General features: G+C 42.5%; 1 protein-coding gene across 1 annotated transcript in view; it reads right to left on the reverse strand.

Moving 5' to 3' along the window:
* The window catches only part of LOC115596334 (ankyrin-3-like), a 141,179-nt gene that overhangs the window by 107,459 nt on the left and 12,328 nt on the right, over positions 1-21,392 (reverse strand). The gene's annotated exons all lie outside the window — the stretch shown is intronic.

Below are 21,392 nucleotides of genomic sequence, written 5' to 3' on the forward strand. Positions count from 1 at the left end.
GAATGGAGGTGGAGTGAGTAAGTGAGGGAGGGAGGGTGCGAGGGTAATGGTTACTACGGCAACCACGCTCTGTTTCAGTCCGTCCTCTTAAATGTTTCTTTCTCTCTGCTCTGGTCCCTGCTGCCGTACCTCGCCACGGCGCTCCAACCGCGTGTTTGTGTTTGAGTGCATGAATGAAGAACCGGCTAGGAAAGGAAATGGTGGCAGGGAGTGTGTGTGTGTGTGTGTGTGTGTTTGTATACCCCCCACCTATCTGATATCACACACACACACACACACACACACATGCATACACACATGGACACACATAACCAGCTGGACTAACGGGCTGGGGATGGGGAGAACATGTAAAGGACAAGGGTGAAGGCAAAGAGGGGGGAGGAGAGACCCGGTGATCCTGATGGTAGAAGTGCACAAATATCACAGACACACACACACACATACACACACACTGTCACTTGCCTTTAAACAAAACCTAACCTTACTTTAACCTTAAAGGAGCAACGTGTAAGGTATTTTGTTAAAATCCTTAGAAAATAAGGGTTATAATGTAGAAATTTTAATGGGTTAACCATTTTTATTTGTTTTGGCCATATGCTGGATTGTAGCGTGATGATTATTTTGGTTGGTCAGTGCTGCTAGACTGTGGATTTCCCCGATTTTCCACGACAGTCCAAAGGATGTGACTTTTTCAACAAAGAAAACAGCAGCTAACGTTAGTTAAGAAAGTGGATTCAGTGAACAGAAACTGACGACCGGCTTCCACCGCAACACAGATGATCCATAGTTACCTGTTATATTATCAATATACTGTGAAGAAATAACGGTTCTGACATCATGTTGAAGGAGATCAGAGCGAATCTGATGAAGCTACATGCAAAATGCGCAGTTTCAGTGCTGAGCACCAGTTATCTCCTTTTTTATGTTAAAGACATCAATGCATTGTGTTACAGGGATACCTACTGAAGTTAGCATGCAGACCAGCTAGCAATTGCATGTCCTGTCGTGTAATTTCACTTCATACCTCAGGTGGTGATAGTCGGGTTTGGCTCCAAGCTCCTCGGCTGTAGTGTGATTGGGGCGCCGACTGATGCCAAAAGCTCTTGTGCAACAACAGGAGTGGCAACACCACCACTCCCCCAATGCTAAATGGTGTGAGAAGAGTCAACTTATAGGACCGCTAGCTGCACAGCTAATTGATCTAACGGCAGCTACAGTTAGCAGCAGTTAACGGTGGTGGTGGCATGCTGCCTCCTGTTTGTGTGGAGTATGACTTTGACCAGTGGCCAAACTTACATATTGCACCTTTAAAGTCTTAACCGTAAAATCTAATCATTTACTTAATCATCATTTATTTATTCACTATTGCCAGTTTGATTCTGAACTGACATTGTGCTTGATGTATTCTTATCTTTATACGTGAAAAGGAATGAATCAATAACTCAATAAACAGAAAGACAAACTGAAATCAGGTGAATGTGCCCATCAGGTGACAAATGAATGAACAAAATCGAAGACGTAAATGCCTCTTCTCCTGATTTCAGCGCTCTCAGTTCTGTGCTTCTCTAACCTCAGTGTGGTCATCCCACCATCTGGGTTCATTGACACCATGATGGAGAGGTCAAACAGGACCAGAGGAGCTTTTGTTTCACCAAATCACTTGGGTCTTTGTTGAAAACAGAGGGACAGAGGAGGAGGAGGAGAACAAGGGGGAGGAGGGAGAGACAAGAGTGAAGAAGATCCACACAGAGAGAGGGAGAGACAACACAGGCTCCTGTTTGATTTTCTCTGACTGAGGAGAAAAAAAAACACGTCTTATTCAGGATGCCCTTCCCATCAGCCGTGTTCACGTCAGACACGGCAGCGTGGAGACAGACGGAGCACGCAGCGGCCATCTTTTTCGTTTCTTTCCCTGGATCTGTGTCAGAGGCACCTATGAGCCTGTCGGGGTCCTGTTGATACCGAGAGGCTGCCTCGTCACATGCCTGTCTGCTTTCCACAAAATCTACTGTATCTGTTCATGGCTTGCGCATATGGACTACATGGGGAACCATATGGGGAAAAGCTGAGAATGAGAGATGATGATCGCTCACTGCTGCTTCAGAGAAAAGGGGAACAACCCTCGAGGGACAGATGACAGGTTTAGCTGGTGGACACTGGTCATGTAATGATACGAGCGTGAAATTCCCTTTTCTCCTCCTCAAATATATTCATCCTTCCCTCTCCCATTTTTCTTTTTCTCCTCAACCCCAAACACCAGCCACCGGCACGCTGGGGGGATGAAGCTGACTTACAGCCCCCATCATGCATCAGGGGGTGTCACATTATGCCAAATTATCATGCGGTTGCTAGGCGAGGGCCAATGGGGTGGCTTCAGGGAGAACAGGATGGATGGATAAGGAGCGTGGAGAGGTAAGAAGAGGGATTGGGGCGGCAGAGAGCAGGGGGTGGGTACATGTGCGGCATGTATGTAGATGCACGGGGAAGACAGGACATGTGTGCACATGATAAACAAACAGCTACTCTGGAAAGAGAAAAAAAAAGCTTTGTCGGAGACGATAAAAAGATCGATGATGAATGAGCAGGAAATTACAATCCATGAATAGAGAGACAAAAATCTTGCGAGGAAGCCGAACAAAACCCTGCATCGTTGTGCAAAAACAAGCGATTTACAGCTGCCTCTTACTCCACCTTTTCAAAAATACATTCATTGATAAAACTCCATTCACAATCTGATAGCCAAACACAAAGAGCCCCGTAACCACACACGTAGTAAAAGCCGCTGCCAAGGTGTACTATATTTCAAACACCAGCAATTTGCAGGCAAAGAAAAATCACGACTACTACAAAAGAGCAGAGTTGGCTAGTGGCCGGTGAACTCTAGAAGTGGCTGATTATTGGAAGTTTTCCACCGTTTTCCAGGCACGATGCCATACACACACAGCCGGAATAATACAACCACTACTACAATGATAAATCACACGCAAGATGAAGAAAATGTCACTTAAAATAGTTCTGTGTGCGTCACAGACGTACTCATGTTAAATCAGTGCATGATTGGGGTGGTGGAGCTGTAATGCCCATACAATTAATAAATCAAATACACAACAGAAAAATTATGATTTAAAATGTTAAAACAGTTTTACAATCAAAATATGTGAACATTTTCTTGATTATTTGGTTGACTTTGATAACAATCTGAATAACGTGGGGTACTGGACTGTTGGTCCACTATTTTCTGACATTTTATTTACCAAACAATTATTGGGAATATTATATGCTGATTAACTAATGACGAAATAACTGTTAGACGCAAATAAATCTGACAATTTTCATCATCCTTAATATTGTTTTCAGTAGCAATTGTTGGTTCTAGTAGCACTCATCGTATATTGAATCTATCAACGCAGTTAAAAAATGTGATTGTTGTCTAAATCTCACACTGAATATATCACCGTGATAAGTGTTAAGTCTTCAGATGCCCCTGAGACCATTTTGTTGGGGTCAGTCCTTTATCTGCTGTGACTTGCCTTATCTTGTGTGTCTGTGGATATCCACTGCCGTAACTCCCACGGGTGCAACATGACCAATCGCAGTTTCAATCTCATAGGAACCTTTTGACCTCCGCAGCCACAACAGCGTGTCCCCATACGCTCACAAAAACAGGCAGTGCAAAGACGACATCTGGAGGGCTGGAGGTAGACAGGTCACTGTGAGGTCAGAGAATAATCAGCTTCACTTACGTAATTAAACTGATACCATGGTTGGAATTGTTGAGAAAATAGTATACTAAATATAAATTGCACAGAGATTGTGCAGGAAGAAGCTGACTTAGCTGCTTGTCTTTGCTCTTCCTGTGGTCATTTCACTGCCACACATACATTATTCACGAATATCTTGACATGTACACCGTCATCACGGTGCAGAGTTTACAGTTTGTGAATGGACAGAGTTAAAACCTATGCCTGTAATGACATTTAGAAAAATCTGTTATGATTTTTGAAATAAGGTATAATAAGCACTGTGTCCTCTATTGTCCAGCTAGATTTTATTCATTCTTTGTACTCTGCTGCCCTCTAGTGCTCAACAGCATCAACAGTCCACAAATGTGCACAGTTGTCATTATTTATGGCATCTGATAGCAGAAAGCTGTGTTCGTCATGTTAGAAACAAAGCAGCGACAATTAGTCAATGAATCGATTTGTCAATAATATTTTAATTGTCCACTTTTTTTGGATAACCAATTAATTGTTTCAGTCATTTTTTCAGCCAAAACACAAACATTTGTGGGTTCCAGCCTCCTAAATGTAAAGATCTGCTGCTTTTCTTTGTCATTTATAATATTAAACAGAAAGTCTTGGGAAAATGGGCTGTTGTCTGGATGGAAGAAGCAATTTGAGACTTCTCTATGGCTCTGGGAAATTGTGATGAGCTTTAGTCACAATTAAAAACACTTTATAGATTAACCGACTAATTGATTAATCCTAAAGTATTATCACCAGATTAAAGAATAAGGAAAATAACCGTTAAAATAAAAGCTATTTGCAACCATAGTTAAAAAACATTTTTTGCAGCAAAGATATTAAGTAAATGCACAATAAAGGATCTTTATTTACAAGAGTTTTTTTGTATTTTGCCTCTCTACTTAAGGATTTAATTATGGATCTCTACAAAGAGTCACTTCCATAGTACAGAAAACAAAGTCTGCCCATGCAGCTGCTGAATGAAAGTACAATGAGCTCCACCAGGGCAAACCTGTCTCTGATCCCTGTGTCTAAATCTCCTCCTGTCTCTCTCTCTCTGCTGATCCCCAAGTGTGAAGAAATCTTTGTCTGCTCCGACTGGGATGGAAACGCCTCCGGGAAGAAGAAAAAGACGGCAGAGGAAGACGAAGACTACGAAAGGTGCAAGGTCAAATGGCAAATGGTTTTTGATTGGCAGGAAATCCACCCACGCAGAGAACCCCTCTGCACCACCTTAGCTTGGCCTCAGGGCTAATGCTGAAACAGGGCGGGATGTGGTGAGAGGAGGAGGAGGTGGAGGTCGGACATGAGGAATCGAGTTCGATCTCACATAACACCACAGTATACAAATAGAGGAGAGAAATGTGGATGGAGTAATTGCCTTCAGGAAAGGAGAGGCGAAAATATGAGAGCTGAATGTGAAAACAATTAAAAATCAGACACGGATCAAAACAAATGAATCATCAAGCACCAATTTATATTCAGCTCCACTGTAGCTCTGCCCGCCTCGCAGAATCAGACAGTGTGTGAAGGATGCTTGCGGCCTGGACGTTACGGCTGAAGGCAAAGTGGTTCTTTGTTTTCGCTCTCTTCATCATTTAAATGTCCACACAAACTGGGTCCCACTCGCACACACTTACACAATCTTCTTCCCCCCCCTCGTTCTGCTTCCCCAACATCTAAACGACTCTAATGCCTCCCCTCCGGCTCGGCAGAACCTACCATGAGACGTGCGCTTTAACCCAGTTAGCCACCAATAACCTACCTAAATGTGTGTCACGACCAAGCGGTCCCCTTCAAACCAGACCAAAATGTCCTTCCACGGTTTCCCCACTGAGGGGCAGACAGACATTCACAGTGGAGGGGAGAGGCACAGGCTTTTGAGGTGGGGTCTTAAACGGTTGATTGACTGTAGAGGGAGGTTTTTTTTTTTCATGTGTCGTGACAGGCAGAGAGACAGATAGATAACAGCCAGCTTCACACTCTTTACACTCACAAATATGGATTATGTGGGTCATATCGAAGCTGCTAAATTAATTAAACATAAAAAGACGCTCTGTCGCCGAAAATGTGGTTACAATGCAGAAGGGGGGGAAGATCACAGAGCTTAAGATCGTCAGTAAGATTAAAAACCAAGCCTTCATAGTTCAAACCAGCTAGAATTACTATCAACCAAACATGAAAGCGAGCTTTTGAAAAAAATCATGTTTCATGCAGTGTGTACAGTGGAGCAGGAAGTCCACTGTAATACCTTACAGGTCGGCCCGGGACAGACCACGGGGGGAAAGCGGGATTTACACATGAAACAAAGAAACAAAAAGGGAATTAATTCTTGGATACAAGGGGGGGTGCAGTCGAAGCCCATGAGCAAGGTCTGCAGGTTTAATGTGACACTATAGAGCAACAATAGTCACGCATTAGCCACATTTTCAAGCATTTTAAAACCACGCTTCAGTTTGGTGGAAGCAAAGAAGTCATGTTCAAAAACCCAGAAAGCAAAAACTGCGACACGTTACCCACAAAAGGGTGCTGCCATTTCACCGTGTTGTGGAAAAGTCTGTCAGTCTGTGAGAAAAAGCGAGAAAATATAAATCAATGATTCAATTTGTGGAAGCCTTTTTCCCCGACAATATCTCCGGGCTATTGCAGCGGCTTGAGGGGGATATCCAAATAACAACACGAACAAACACAGTTGCCTGTTGATTAAGAATTTCCGGTAATCAATGGGGGGTTAATTTCTTGGCTGAAACAAGTGGCGCTCTGACTGTGCAGTGGGGGGAAGTGATCCCTTTTCTGTTTTACACAGAAATGGCAGCAGAAGAATAAACAATTTCACGGTCTGTTGGGAACAGTAATACACGACCTCGCACGATTACGCACAGTTTCTCCCCACTCACGGGCTGCTTTATATCAGCATACCATCCGGCAATAAGTCATTTCACCGAGGCACAATACGGCCATGCAGATTTAAAGCGGAGGCTGTATAAACGAGCGGGAGGCCGAATTCGGTCATCTAGACTCTGCAGGGCAATAATTTAAAAGTAATGCAAAGTTTCCATTATATTGCTTACAGAAAATGTTCTGTGGTTCAGCTGTGTTGCACTTCTCTATTAACTGCGTGTCTTAATTCAAAGTACAGTGTTGTTGATACAGTGGGTCCGATTACATTAAGTTGTCCAGGAAATGGAAAGAATGATTGCATTTGTGGCAGAGGAGAATCTTCAATTTGGGCATTAAAAAAACACAATTTCCTGGTGGGAACCATTATGAGTCGGCCTTAGTGGTTTTTAATTGAAAACATTCAGAAAGAATCTGTGTGTTTACTTTGATATCCCGAATCTAATGGGAGGGGGGTGGAGAAATGAAGGAAATGAATCAAAACAAGAAAAAACAGAGGTGTGGCTCGTTGACTGAATTTACATCAACTGATGGTGAGAAACAATAAAGAGGAGGAGAGCAGTGATTCAGCAACCTGTTGATGGCTGGATGTGGACGTATATGAATGGAGCCTCACAGGTCACCAGATCCTTTAAAACTCTGGGATATGACTTCCCCTCTGAACACATAACAGTCCCCTAACAGCTACAGAAAGTGTCCTCTGGATGTCTCTGGGAGGCGAGCTGGTGGGATATTCCGGGAACTTGACGGACAGGAAAACAAAGGTTGCCATGGTTACCGGAGGCTGAATTTGCCAACGTGGGAATTAGAAGGTTGTCAAAAGACTGAGAACTGCAGCCAGCTTTACTCTATAAATGTAATGCTTCACGTTGGAGACCATTCATTAAAATATGTTTAATAATTGGCAAGTGAGCTTTGTTTTGTACTAGATGGGTTTTTGAGTTATTGTGTTGTTTTGTGTCAGTGTTTGTCGTTGTCTCATGGAAGGTAGAGCCGAACTGATAATAGATTTTTGAGGCCGAAGACAATAATGATATCAGGAAGTTAAAATAATCTAAAATAATAAAAAATAATCTGATATTGATATACTGTACGTTATCTTTATATACAAAGACTTTACACAGAAGCACACATCTTTTACAATGATCCCAAAAATTGGGTTATTGAAGACCTTTTAACAATTTCACACAAGGTGACATCAGCGCATCGAAACTGTCAACTGAGAATCTAAAAATAAATAATGTCGAAAATCTTTTTCTTCATTACGTTCTTTGAAAAAAATGATTTTCATAACAGCACATGTCAGACATTATATGGGCGGATACTGATCCATGTTAAAGGCCAATCTCGGCTGAACAATATATTGATTGGGCTCTAATGGATTTCAGAAGAACCATTTTCAGAGATAAAATCAATATTGGAATACATTTAAGTGGAATACAGCATATAGCACTTTCTCTTTCCATTTGATATTACCTTTATTCATTTATTTTCTAAATGAAGAAAGACTATATTTCTTCAAAACTAATGAATACATGTGATTAGGGTCCCAAAAATAATCTTTTCCCCCGGATGGTTTATCAAATTTAAAACACATATTTTGATCTCACGACACATTGCTGGTGTGTTCATTAGCATATACTATACGGACTTTGAAAACTGTTTCCAGGGGGGGAAAAAAGTAAATAATATCATAAAATTGTACATTTATTTACACTTTGTTGTGAAAAATTGCTGTGTTTTGTTAATGTTTTTTTAATCCTGTGATTTCAGGTGGACAACATCTGAAGGGAGCTGCATGCAAGAGGCACTTGCATTTGATTTTTTTTTTTAAATAATGAGACAAAATGATGCAACCACAAACAGTTAGAGATTTTTAGGCTGTACTCTGTGTGCTGTGCTCTGTGATTTGGAGTCTGATCAAAGGCGAGCACAGTGCCTTCCTCCCATGCGAAGCAGCAGAAGCCACCAGCACCATATGTGTGTGCCCATCAGTGGGTCCACATGCCATATGCCTGAATGTGCTGGTGTAATGCTTTCTCCGTGCCAATCATCTCACTGTCCGCTCAGCAATCGAGTGTTCATTAGTGCAGTCCTGGGGTGGGGGGTATGTTATAAATATACATATATATATCTATTAGAGTGTGTTTAGGTGTATGTGAGTAAAGGAATCTGGACTGTGCATGAGTTTGTGACAAAGTGCAGAAGCGTGTGACGCCCTGTGTGTTTGTTCACACATAACCTCAGCAGACCCTGTTACTGGAACTGCAGGAGCGGTGTGTTTGTGCAGCCTTGTTACTCTCCCTTAGCTGCTGGGCAGTGGAATATCCTCCCCAGTGTCGAGTTTCCCCGTCATGATGGGATCATAGAGCTGTGCCAAGAAGCACTCCGCCTGGGGAGCCTTGCTCACTCTCGCACAGTACGCCAGCCCCATATCAAAGTATCAACACACACACACACACGCACGCACACACACACACACACACACACACACGCACACACACACACACACACACACACACACACACACAAAGCAACTACCTGAAAAGTACAGCTGTACACAGAGAACCCTAAAGTCTCTGAGGCACAAAGAGACAAATACATTTACACTCACTGTTTCTTCACAGATGAAAGGTCAGCTACCACCTGAGCATTTTCAGTCTGTATTTTTTGAGCCTCGACATATCAACCTTTCTCTATCACAGTGAGAACAATAATTATTACACAACTATCACTCAAAAGTATTTGGGAATAGACGTAGGTGTATCGCTGCCTCTAAATGTTGTGCCAATACACATAACCGCCCACACAAAAGTAAATCCTTAAAGGAGAGATTAAAGATATTACGCTCATTTTCTAGGTTACTTTTAGAATCGGTTTACATGCTTAAGTGTTAAAATCAGTTTACTCATACTGTTCAGCAGTGTAGCACTGTTTTCCTCCTCTGAAACGCGTCCTGTCTCTTTAAGGCCCCCCTTCCAAATACTCAATCTGCTTTGATTGGTCAGCTCACACATGCCTGAACTAGCACAGCTAACAATAACAATTATTCCATGCAAAAGTAGCCGCTCAGCATAAATTATGCAAATGTGTGACGTGGTGGCATAGTGTGATGTCATGAAGTCACAGAATTAAATTTGGGACTACTGATGAGGCTTTTCAGGGACGGTGCTGAAGCTTCTGTTGACCTTTTCATAACTTTCGAGATCTTTTACAACCTCTATGAAATAGGTCATCCTGATAGGTCACCTTTCAGTCGCAATTAATTTCAAGTTTCCTAATGAGATACATGCACGTTGAAGCAATGTTCAATAAAATAAAGCCGCATAACCAACTGTTGGATCAATGCAACTTTTTTCCAGTCTATTTTTAGAAGTATCCTCAAGCAAGGTGACCTATGAATACTCAGTCCTATCAGTTTCTCAATGCTATCAATTACATTGCTCTGTTAATCATGCCAAACAGGTGGAATTTACACTTTGGGGGTCGTCTAACAGACAGAATTTTTAAGTGTAAAGGTTTTTCAACAAGTCTGCCTCCAAGTTGAACGTCGACAAAAGTTTAAAACGTTTCCATTTACTCTGCTCTTCAAGACCAGAGATCGACTCGTTTCCTATCAAAATAACCACATGAAGGGCACAGAGTGGAGTAGAACAAACTGGAATGGAGCCTGAATTTTCCAGTAGTCACCTCTGGCCTAGTAACAGTAACAGCTCGGACGTTTGATCACATGCAGGCTACATTTTCACTGGAAAGAAAGGGCCGAGTGTTGGCCAGAGGTGCTAGCCATCCAGACAGCCGGTGTGTGTGACCGACTCTTGGTAATGGAAATGTAGCACTACTACGCTTAGCTCATTCCATTTCTCATATTAGTGTTGCCAAAAGGTCAAAATGCCGTCTGATATGGTATCTGGAAATGAGAGAGCATGGAAAGGTTGCAGGCAGACTTTATTGAAGTTTTAATTGGATGTAAATCAGCTAATCGTGTTTGCACAGAGAGCGCTGAGCAGCAAACTCTGGCAAACTACACATGCAGGCATACATACTGTACAGTCTGGGTCACACGGTGCCAATAACCTCATCTTTCTCACATCTTAGCAATGAACACCCCGCAAACCCTCACACACAAACACACGCCCACACCCTCACTGGATCGTTTGGATACTGGGCGCAGCTGGGGGGCAAGATAGAGGTGATGTAAATGTCAAGTCCTCTCACAAACCACGCTGCAAGATTAGAGACTGTTCCCCAACATTTCCATGCCATGCCTTCTACCACTCACGTAAAAAAGAGGGATTTGTATCAAATCTGTAAGCATGATTAAAGGTGCAATACGTAGAATTTTAGCTGAAAACAATGAAAAAAAAGATCAGCAGAATGTGAAGAAATAATTGCTTTGCTGTTATGATGGCAGCATGCTAACCAGCTAGCCCCAGCTCCTACTAACACTGTCCTGCTGCTCCGAGCCCTAAGTCCACACTGCTAGCTGCCAGGCAAACTGAGCCAACTACCTAATGACAGCTACAGTTGGCAGCAGTTAGCGGTTATTCTTTAGTCTTTACTCAATTCTTAAATATTCACCTTTCAATTCCTAAACAATGCTGGTAAGCCGAGAGATGAGCTGATTGAAAAACCATAAAATGTCATGTTATTTTCACAATTGTTTAATTGTTTCATAATTTCTTAAGCAGAAATGTCAACCAATTTCTGTCCAAAGCCTCCTCAATGTAAGGATTTGCTGCTTTTCTTTTCTGCAGTGAGCCCTTTTCACAATTTTTTGACATTCTATAGAAAATAATCATTACTCACAGCCCTAGTGTTTATTCTTATACTGCATTTGCTGAATTTTTTTTCATCAGTGACACACTTATGAAAGCATTACTTAACCGTGAACAAAATATATTGAAATGCTGGTCCAAGCACTCAAACACAAACACACTCTCCTGACCAGAAGCCCATTTATATTCAATGCACTGACGTGGTTTCATAAATGTGGAGCTGAAAATGCCATTTATCTCTTCTTAGGTAGCTGAGAAAACAAAACCAATGTCATTCTGCGAGATAAGTCTCACGCTGCCAACATCACAGAGAGGCTATCATTCACTCTATCACTGAAAGCAATAAGGCCCAGAGACGGAGAAAGAAAGGAGGAGAGAGAACTTATCAATGTTCTCCCCCATAAGCCATAAAGCTGCGAGATCTTGCCAAGTGTGATAAGCAACATCCAACGCTCCTCTCTTTCTCTCTGATACTCATTTCACCCCACCCAGCCCCTCCCCGCTGCTCCGGCTTGACAGCTGGGGCCCCAGTCCCACATCAGTGGAAATTTCCTGAAATGTCACTCCAGTAGACGGCCTGAGTGATTGGATGGCGTGGGGAATGTCGCTGCGAAGGCCGACGTACACAGACATACACACAAGTCTCCCTCAGCCCATTGTTTGCAGTCCCCACACGATGGCTGTCACCCCAACTCCAGCACATGGAGGCAAAATTTGCCCGGCCATGCGTGTATCTTTCTGTCTCAAAAGCCCACTGTGACTCGACTCCCTCAACCCCTTCATAAAATGTCCTCACCTTCTCGTACTTAGAGTTCAGCCTGTCATGGCGACTTAGCCAGGGGCCTGGATGAAAAGGTGATGGGTCAAAGGGGACAGAGGAAGTCCCTTGGGCCATGATCCTCTATAAATCTACGGCTTAAAGGTTCATGGAATAAAATATTGGGAAATTGGCTTTAAAAATTGGAATTTAATCAGACTAACCACTGGCTCGCTAGGAAGGATGGTGAAGCACATCTTGAAGTCCTAGTAACTAGTGTGCTTTGAATGTTCATCAAGTTCACTGTTAAACCTGAGCATGTTATAATGCTAATAATTGACAATTAGCACCATATTGAAACCAGTTCAATACACATTTTCTGCAATATCAATACACCCGTACCAGCTGCGCTTCTCTCACTATATCTTCTCTCCAACAGCGACAAACGCCACACGTTTTCATTGACAATGATAACAGCAGGAGGATACAAGCTTTCCCACATGCAAGCGATGCTAAAGATCCATGCTAACATAACAAATTTAGCAAAGCACCTGAAGGAATGCCACACCAACCCTATATAAGGAATTCTGAGAGGTTGGTAACAGCTCCCATTTCAACATCACTGAAGTATTAATTAAGATGGCTCAGTGAACTGTTGTTGATAAGTGTGTTGTCCTGTTGTTGGCCCAACAAACATGTGTAATTCTCAAAGCTAAGCTAATCCCCCTCAGAGCTATCAGGCCTGAAGAGTTTAGGTTGAGAGGAAAAGACTTTGAATATTGTCAGTAGATTAACTTAGATGCCATTGTGCTTAACACAAAGTGAACAAGGCTTGTTACTTATCTTTAAAAAAAAAAATCTATAACTGTATTTATAGTTGAGTCCAATTTATTCATCTGGTATGGAAAATGTTATTGAATATTGATATTTTTCAAGGTATCAAGATGGGAAAGTCCAGTACCGTGACAACACTAATGACTGATGACAGGGCAAGATGATCACCAAGGTAATAACATGTCATATTTAGAGGAACGTTTATTTGTATTCTATCTCAACATTTAATGGTATTGGAACAAAGTGGTGGACAGACTGATACATCAACTGACAAGCATTTCTTTCTGTAAAGCCACGTTGTTCAGATGATAGGTGTGGATTTTGGGGGGATGGAGGCGACTGGTCTCCCTCAATATTTACATCAAGGGCATCTTCCAAAATATTCCCCAAATAAAAACATGAATGTAGACTGTAGAATTACGTGTTTTAATTTGCATAAATGAAGACGTTTCCACTAAAAGTTGCTGTGGGAGATGCACAAATTGGTGCATAAAAAAATTAACTGGAAACTGGAAATTTGTTTTGTATTCTGGAGGACCCCTTTTGTAAATGTGCCTCACACAAACAAAATCTACACCTTTGATTAGAATCAGAGCTAGACTGGTTATCGGCCCTGGCAGATTATTATATTATATTATACTATATGTCAAATAAATGTTATACAGTGGAAGTATACAGTAGTAGAAAATGGAAACACTCCTGAAATCTGAAAAATTTAAATAAATTCCAATACGAGGTGACTGAAACGAAAGTGAAACAAAGTAATAATTTGATGATGCAGTTTTATTAATTAAAAGCTGTCTTTAAAAAATAAACTAGACCAGCAAAAGTGTTTCCCCTCACTAGTTATCAAGGTGATGAAAGATCCAGATCTTGAATCCTGCCTAACTTGACCTCACCTTTACTTCCCACGCTGGCTTATCCAACCTGCAGATAAATAGGTTACCAGTCTGTTTTAATTAGCACAACCTCCGTCCTGTTAGCCCGGTGTTAGCACTTGGGTGTTCTATCGTAAATAGGTCTTCGCGTAGAAAACCACGGCCATCTTTAAAAAAACATACACGTGACTGCGCTTTAAAACTCACCCCTTTAACTCTTTGCATCTTCAGTTAATCCTGACTGTCTCTGGCATCGTCCACGAGTGCGTCAGGTGCGAGAAAGGGAAAGTGAATCGCAGGCCATAAACCGACTGCAGACGGGACGGTTACAGCGTGCGTTAAGCTCTGCCCCACCCCGGAGAGCTACAAGTGGCAGAAGGGGTTACAGGCAGTTAATCAGACAAGCGATAATCTAGTTAGGAGATCAACAAATGAGCCTCTCAGTGCTGAAAAGGAGGACACAACCCCTCAGACAATAGACTGGGTCAGTGCCATTGTGTAAGAGAACAACAGGAGGGATGGAAAGGAAGAATTACTGTCATATTTCAGATCAAAATGAGGGTCGAGCGGGAGCGTTTAAGCTGCGCCTGCTGGTGGGAATTTCTCCTGGAATCATTTGTATTTGACTAATTGTTGAGCTGACTTCTCGTCTCAAAGCAACACATCTGAAGTCGTCTCAAAGGTGACAAATTGTGACAGCGTTCATTTGCATGAGTTAAGGCACAATACGTGTTAAAGCACTGGATGTGGTTGAGAATTAGTACAATCGACCTGTTCTTTCTAATTAGCAATGTCAAGAAATCGTGCCTTTGCAAAGCGTCCGGCTGTGAAGGGCTATTAAAGGTAAGTGGCGGCGGCGGCTGGCAGCACGCATGACAAAGCCGGTGACCACAGAAGGGCTTCACGATTCTCCACACCTCTTTTGGTCTCCATGGAAACAAGGACAGGAACGTTCAGGCTCACAAGAGCCGCGAATAGACCGTTACGAGAGAGGGGAGAGAAAAACATGCGTCCTGCTACTGGCATATCACAGACTCCTGGTCCAGATGTTTTCAACCCCCCTGGAATCAAAGTGTTGTTTGTACACTACAAATTCAGAATATGACGTTCTCGGTGCACACCTGATGCCTGATGTCTTTCCTACAAGCCTACAGCCGGAATAAAAAAATATGTCAGACACAACTGCGTCTGGCATATTTAACTACTTTCGGGCTGTGCTGCCAGTCATTTTTTAATCCATTTTAAGCCTAAACAGATTCCCCTTAAAAAGGATGGTTCATATTATTGTCTGTTTTAAGCACAGTCTGGCCTCGGCTGGGAAAATAAATGTGATTTTTATTTCAATTTTCCTTCAGTTCCAAAACAAGGATATAGACACAGTCTGGGGATGACTGTGTGCTTATTATAACTGTTGTAGTTCCCATAAAAAAAAAAAAACTGTTATGCTTCCACGAAGAGCATCTGTAAACTGTTATAAACACACTAAGACAGTGTTTGTTAAACTTTGCAGTCACAAAAGTGGGAAATGGCTTTCGCTGTCAAGCACATGCAAACAGTGGCAGCTCTGCAACAACCGACACTGAACCCTGGCTGGAATGACAAAGCGTTAGATTAAAATGTGCAGGTTTAAATCTATTTTTAGCAGACAGCTGGCCATACTGATGGGATATTTCGATATGAAATCTTGATGTACTAACAGCTGGGACCATCGTACTTAATTTATTGGATCGATGTATGCACAGTATATGACCTTTATCAATTTTGCTGACCTTTTGTGTTTACATGCATGTTTGCTTACAGAAGAATGACGCCAACAGTTTAGCTTACACGATGCCAGAACGACTAGCTATTGAAATGGCGCGGCAGCTAAGGGTTTGCTCACATATCGTTTATTGTTTTGGTTGTGTGGTTTTATTTTATTACAATAAATTTAGGATATTTTAACATTTTTTTCAATATTCCAAATCCAGTGTCTGAACTTCTGTGTTGTGCTGGAAGCCGGTTGTAAGTTTGCGTTAACAGACTCCATTTCCAAACTGACGTTAGCTACTGTTGCTCTCCATTAGCGAAGCAGAGAGAGGCACTGAGACGAGGCACTCGAGAAGTCACATCCTTGGGACTGTGGCAGAAAACCTGACACGAGTCCAAAGAAATCCAAAGTCCAGCAGCATTAAACAACTTCAACAAATAGTCCACAAGCTTGAAGGCAACTGAGAGAGACGGGAGGGTCTAAGGGTCTAATCTTCTCACATCTGGCCAATATAAAAATGTTTAATACATGAAAACTGGTACAAATTGTTACATAGAGCCCCTCTAAGAATAGAAAGTCCATTGTTGGGGATACGGGCGTGAATAATCTGTATACGATTTTAATATCAATATATTGTCTAATTCATTGCTCTATGAAAGGGCGTACTTGTATTATGGAGCTATTATATCACCATTACATCAGTGACATAAACAGGTCTTACAATTACTATTGTAATCAATAAGAAGTTATTGTGACAGGCCTACATACAGTTAATTGTTCATCTTAAATCTTTGTTTCATGCCGTTGCTGTTGCAGACCCTGACGAACATTTTGGCAGGCAAGAGATGATAAAGTATCAGTGGCTGACCCAGACAGACGAGGTGAGCCACTGAGACAGGGGCACAGACGGAGAGAGAGAGAGAGAGCAACAGAGAGGGATAAAGGAGAATGAGCGAGAGAGGTCTATCCTCGCCAACTGCAGGAAACACCATCCGCCTCAGCCGACCTGTATCCTGTGCTGTGACTCTCAGAACCAAAGAGGTGGACGGACATTTTCTCCGTCATATACCTACAGTAAGGAACACGTACGAACTCAATCACACACACTCTGGGGGCCTTGTTAGAGAGCGCTTGCCGGCAGATTCCAGATGCCACATGCTGGTCTGAGTGGCTGCTGGCTGTGCCAAGACAGGAAATAGACATCGGACTCGGTACAACACGAATATCCAGTAAAGTCTTGTGCGGCACAAACACACATCGTGACACCCAGACACACAAAGATAAGAGCGTTTCGACAACAACAGTGCTCTGTCTGCTTTACATGCAGTTTCCGACCTTCCTTCTCCCTCACCTCGTCTCCTACCACCCTCTCTCCATCCTCGCTGCCCAGTGATCTGGCTTGTCAGTAGGCAGAGAATGACGGGAGCTTTGATGTCGAGACAGTGTGTGTCTGTGCGTGCGCGTTACTGGGCTTCTTAGTCAAAGATTCTTGCCCTCCTTCAGGTTTTCACAGTTCCTCGCCGTCACTCTGAGGCAGCTGCGAGAAAATGAGCAGGCTGACAGTGAGGGAGGACGCTGAAGAGGGAGGAAAAACGAAAGAAGAAGGCAGCGAGAGAGAAAGAGAAAGAGAGAGCGGTGCGGTGGGAGGCGGCGAGTGTGAGGAGGAAAAAGGAGGTCATATAGTGGATAATGTTTTATTGCACTGAGCTGGAGAGTGTGAACGCCTGGAGGTGGAGGGTTTAGTTTGAGAGGCAGATGAAGATGGACGGACGGACGGGTAGATGGATAAATTGACAGCAGGAAGTCGGTACGGTGTCACGAAGTTACTGATCACGTGGGACTTTTGTTGTTCAAACGATCTTTTCTACTTAAAGACATCACCAACATCACATGAATATGCCACTGTTTGGGCCTCGGAGCCACTGGCTGTCATCATAACGCTTGTTTTTCTTCTTCCTGCAGAAAAGTCGAAGCCTTCAGAAATGTTCAAAGACTTCTCGAATTTCCAATCTATTTCATTACATTTTCTGTCAGACTGAACCGCTGTTGGGTTTGGCCTTTCTCACTCACGAGCTGCATTTTTATTCTTTCTTGCCTCTGGCACTCACACACACTCGCTCTCTAATCATCTTCTCTTAGAAATGTTGAGGTTGTGCGGTGCCTTTTTTGAATGGCGCACTGTAATACAGATTATCAGCAGTCTGACAGCTCCAATTAGCTGGTATTATAGATGGAATAATAAGGTAAAGCTCCACTGTAGAGCGCAGATCAGTCCTCCTTTCCAATCTCATCCCCGGTGACACTGGAGAAAATCCCCTCTGATTTTCATATGAAACACTCTGCAGTAGGCTAATCTAACTACAAAGTTGGATGAATCTTTCATCCAAGATGAGCCACCAAAGAGGGTAACTCTCGGTCCTGGCCTCGGATGCCTCTGGTACTTTTTTCTTGTGGTTTTCCGTGATTAATCAGACCCGAACAGTTGAACATTATAAACCAAGTCAGGCGCTGATTTCAAAAACAGAGCAGGAGGCACGTTAACTTAATTTGCCTCCTTCTACCACGCTGTCAGCCACATCTCTTCAGCTCTCAGCACATTACCCAGTCACAAGCCCATGTAGGGTCAATACTAATGCTGTCTTTATGCGATTCAAGCTGTGACTGTGCTGGTAGAGCAGACATTAGCTGCCAGTTTCAGCTGGGAAATACTACTTTCTCTGAAACATATTGGCATATTTAAGAAACACAGAGGCCTGGGTGCAGGGACGTCTTTACAATGATGATAATCAGAGAACTATGTCTGTGTTGATGTGATTGAATTCAAAACCAGATTGAGAATGACATACCTGATTAAGTTAAATTCCAGCAGTGCAGCCCTGTGGCGGATAGTAATGTGGAGGGCGGCACTCCTTTGAGATCACTGGATAGATGATATGTGGATAATTAAAATATGCAGCTTGAAATGTCTTTCTGGACATGCTTCTTTGGGTAAGTAATACATTTTTAAACATTTTTTTGCCATCTGGACGACTGAAGTAGGGCATAAGGGGAACCCTGGAGACGCCTCAGTAGTCAGTTACTCAGGAGGTTCGCATTAAACTTCAAGTCAAGCTCGTGACGGAGCGCCGCTGAGTAAAGGCACCGACAGACAATAGGTGTTATAAGATCATTGCATGCCACACTCAGTGAGATGGTTCTGTTGCAATCTGTGTCACAATGTACGACATCAGTTTTGAGGAAGGCCAAATGGTGCGTTGATGGTTTGTAAATGTTTGGACCACAATGTAAAGCAAAACGTAAATCCATCCGGGTCTCTGCCGCCACGTAACTGAGTCCTCTCTTAACATCATGCTCCAAAAGTGATAATTCTCCAAGTCATTTTTTATTTCATAGTCAGCGCTAATGTTGCTTTACTTCCAAACAAAAGGTGATCTTCCTCCAAATCCGTGCGCCCACGCACAAGCCTGCTATCTGGCTGACAACACCACAGGAAATCCCACCAAATAAGACCAGTATTTATCAGCCTAAATAACACATTTGGTAATTTATACTGGAGAATCGGGACATTCAACACTGTCTGCAAACAACACTTTGCAATTACAAACAAAAAAAATCACAAAACACTTTGTCCACGTCCCCCTTCTGAGTAGGTGTTGCAACAGTGAATTACATTGAAATTGCATTTATTTTCATGGCTGTGGAATAAAATGAGTATTTCATATTATTTAATATTTTTGAAGGTAACAGAAGTCTTGCATAATAGCAAATCATGTGCAAATCAAAATCTCTTTAAGTAGCATGTCTGGACGAACACTAGAACAGAAGAAATAAGTCTCATGTTACCTTTACAGCAGAAAGATGAATACATCTCCTGGTGCTTGTTGAGCTGTGGTCACTGATCAATAGACAATCATATGTTACAGAGGACTCGAGGGGTTTTAGGCTAAAGTCCTGTATGGTGATAATTACTGGTGACGGATGCATTGTTCTGCAGAAAAAGAAAAAAATATTTAGATGAAGATATTTTATCTTTAGCTCTCAATTGTGCTATTGTCTATCCCGTCTCTGCCTTTGTTTCTGTGTCGTTTGCATGCCTCTGTAACAAGGAAACACACACAGACACACACACGAGCAGCCATGACGAATAACATTATCAATCACAGCCATAGTGAAACATAGGTCTTTCCAGAACCCCTCAATCCCTCTCTGTCCTGGCCGGCGAGGAGGATGTCTCCATTGTTTAATGACACACTGAGGGAGGAAATGGGTTTCTCTTTGTTCCCCTACAACTCCATTACTGTCTACATGGGTGTGCAGTTCCGTACAAAGCTGACAGGACCACATCATTTAGTAATTTTTGACTCTATTTTTTTTTTCTTTTTTTTTGGCGCTGATCTTGTCTTCCCACTCGCTTTTTATGTAACACCCTCCTCTGCGACTGTATTTAAGAGGGCAGTTGTTTTTTAGACAGGATTTCAGTTCAGTGTTGGAGGATTCAGGTACACGTACCGTAATTCGTCCCTGTATAATGTTCAGATTCATCTATCTTACTCCTGACATTGTTTTCCTCTTGTTAAGGCACTTAATATTTAATATCGGGGATGTCCACATTGGTAAGTCTCCCCCTGTACACCTTGAATGTTTGCCTTCAGTTGTGCCCGGGTAATTGATGATGGATGAAGCAATCATAAAGAGTTCCCAGCTGGTAAATTATGGCCCGGCTTATTCTCTGTGGGTAAACTAGGCCATCTGGGATGAGCTATAACTATGAAAGCAATACTGGTCCACGCTGGGCTAGACAGCAAGGAATTCTCAGCGGTGATTTATTCATGACACAAGTGGGTGAAGACTCATGCTTCCTCTCTCCTCCCTCCGCTCCCTCTTTTCCCAGCTGCCTCCTAGACAACATCACATCATCCTCACATCCTCTCCGCTGTATCCTGCCACCATACTGCCCACGTGCCCCCTCCATCCCTCCCTCCCTTCATTTTCTACCTACTCATATTAATCACATCAAATCACCCAGAGCCAGGAGCAATTCATTCTCACTCCCCCTGCATAGACTGAATGTTTAGAGACTATTTTAACTGCATGATAACATAAGAGTGTTGGATTTCGAAAAACAGGTTATGAAGCTATGACCAGATGATAGATAACTTAGCTTCCCATAAAGCATGGAAACAGTGGGAAAGATCATATCTAGAACATCATAGTGAGTGTAGCTTCAGGACCCTCATTGAAGCTGGCCAGTCACAACTTTTTAATGTTATACTTATAAACTCAGACTCAAGGAAGTAGACTGGTCGTTGGAGAAGTTATCCTTTCAATCACCTGTTTAACGTAACACAAGCCATAAAGCTATGACATCACAGCAATGTGATTGGTCAGTTACAAGAGGTTATGTTGTGAAACATTTCTTGACTGGGACAAATAACTTCCTGGAGTCTCTGCAGCTGGAAGGCAAATGTTCTGGCCTTTAGACAGCCTTCATATTTAGACAGACAGATATGAGAGTGCTGTCAATAACTCTATAACAACTTTAGAAAAACATTTTAACAAAAGATAACATCACACATACATCTGGTGGGCCCCGCCTCTGGGCCGGACCTAGTGTCTTTCTTGCATGCCTCGAGACAGCCAATCACCACCATTATTAGATCTAGGCACAACAGGAATGCTGACTGCTTATTGGCTCACTGACACTGATGAGATAAAGTTATTGAATTTTGGTGCCGAATGACAAGATATTCTTTT

The sequence above is a fragment of the Sparus aurata genome, chromosome 15 (genome assembly GCF_900880675.1).
Source record: "Sparus aurata chromosome 15, fSpaAur1.1, whole genome shotgun sequence".
NCBI classification, from domain to species: Eukaryota; Metazoa; Chordata; class Actinopteri; order Spariformes; family Sparidae; genus Sparus; species Sparus aurata.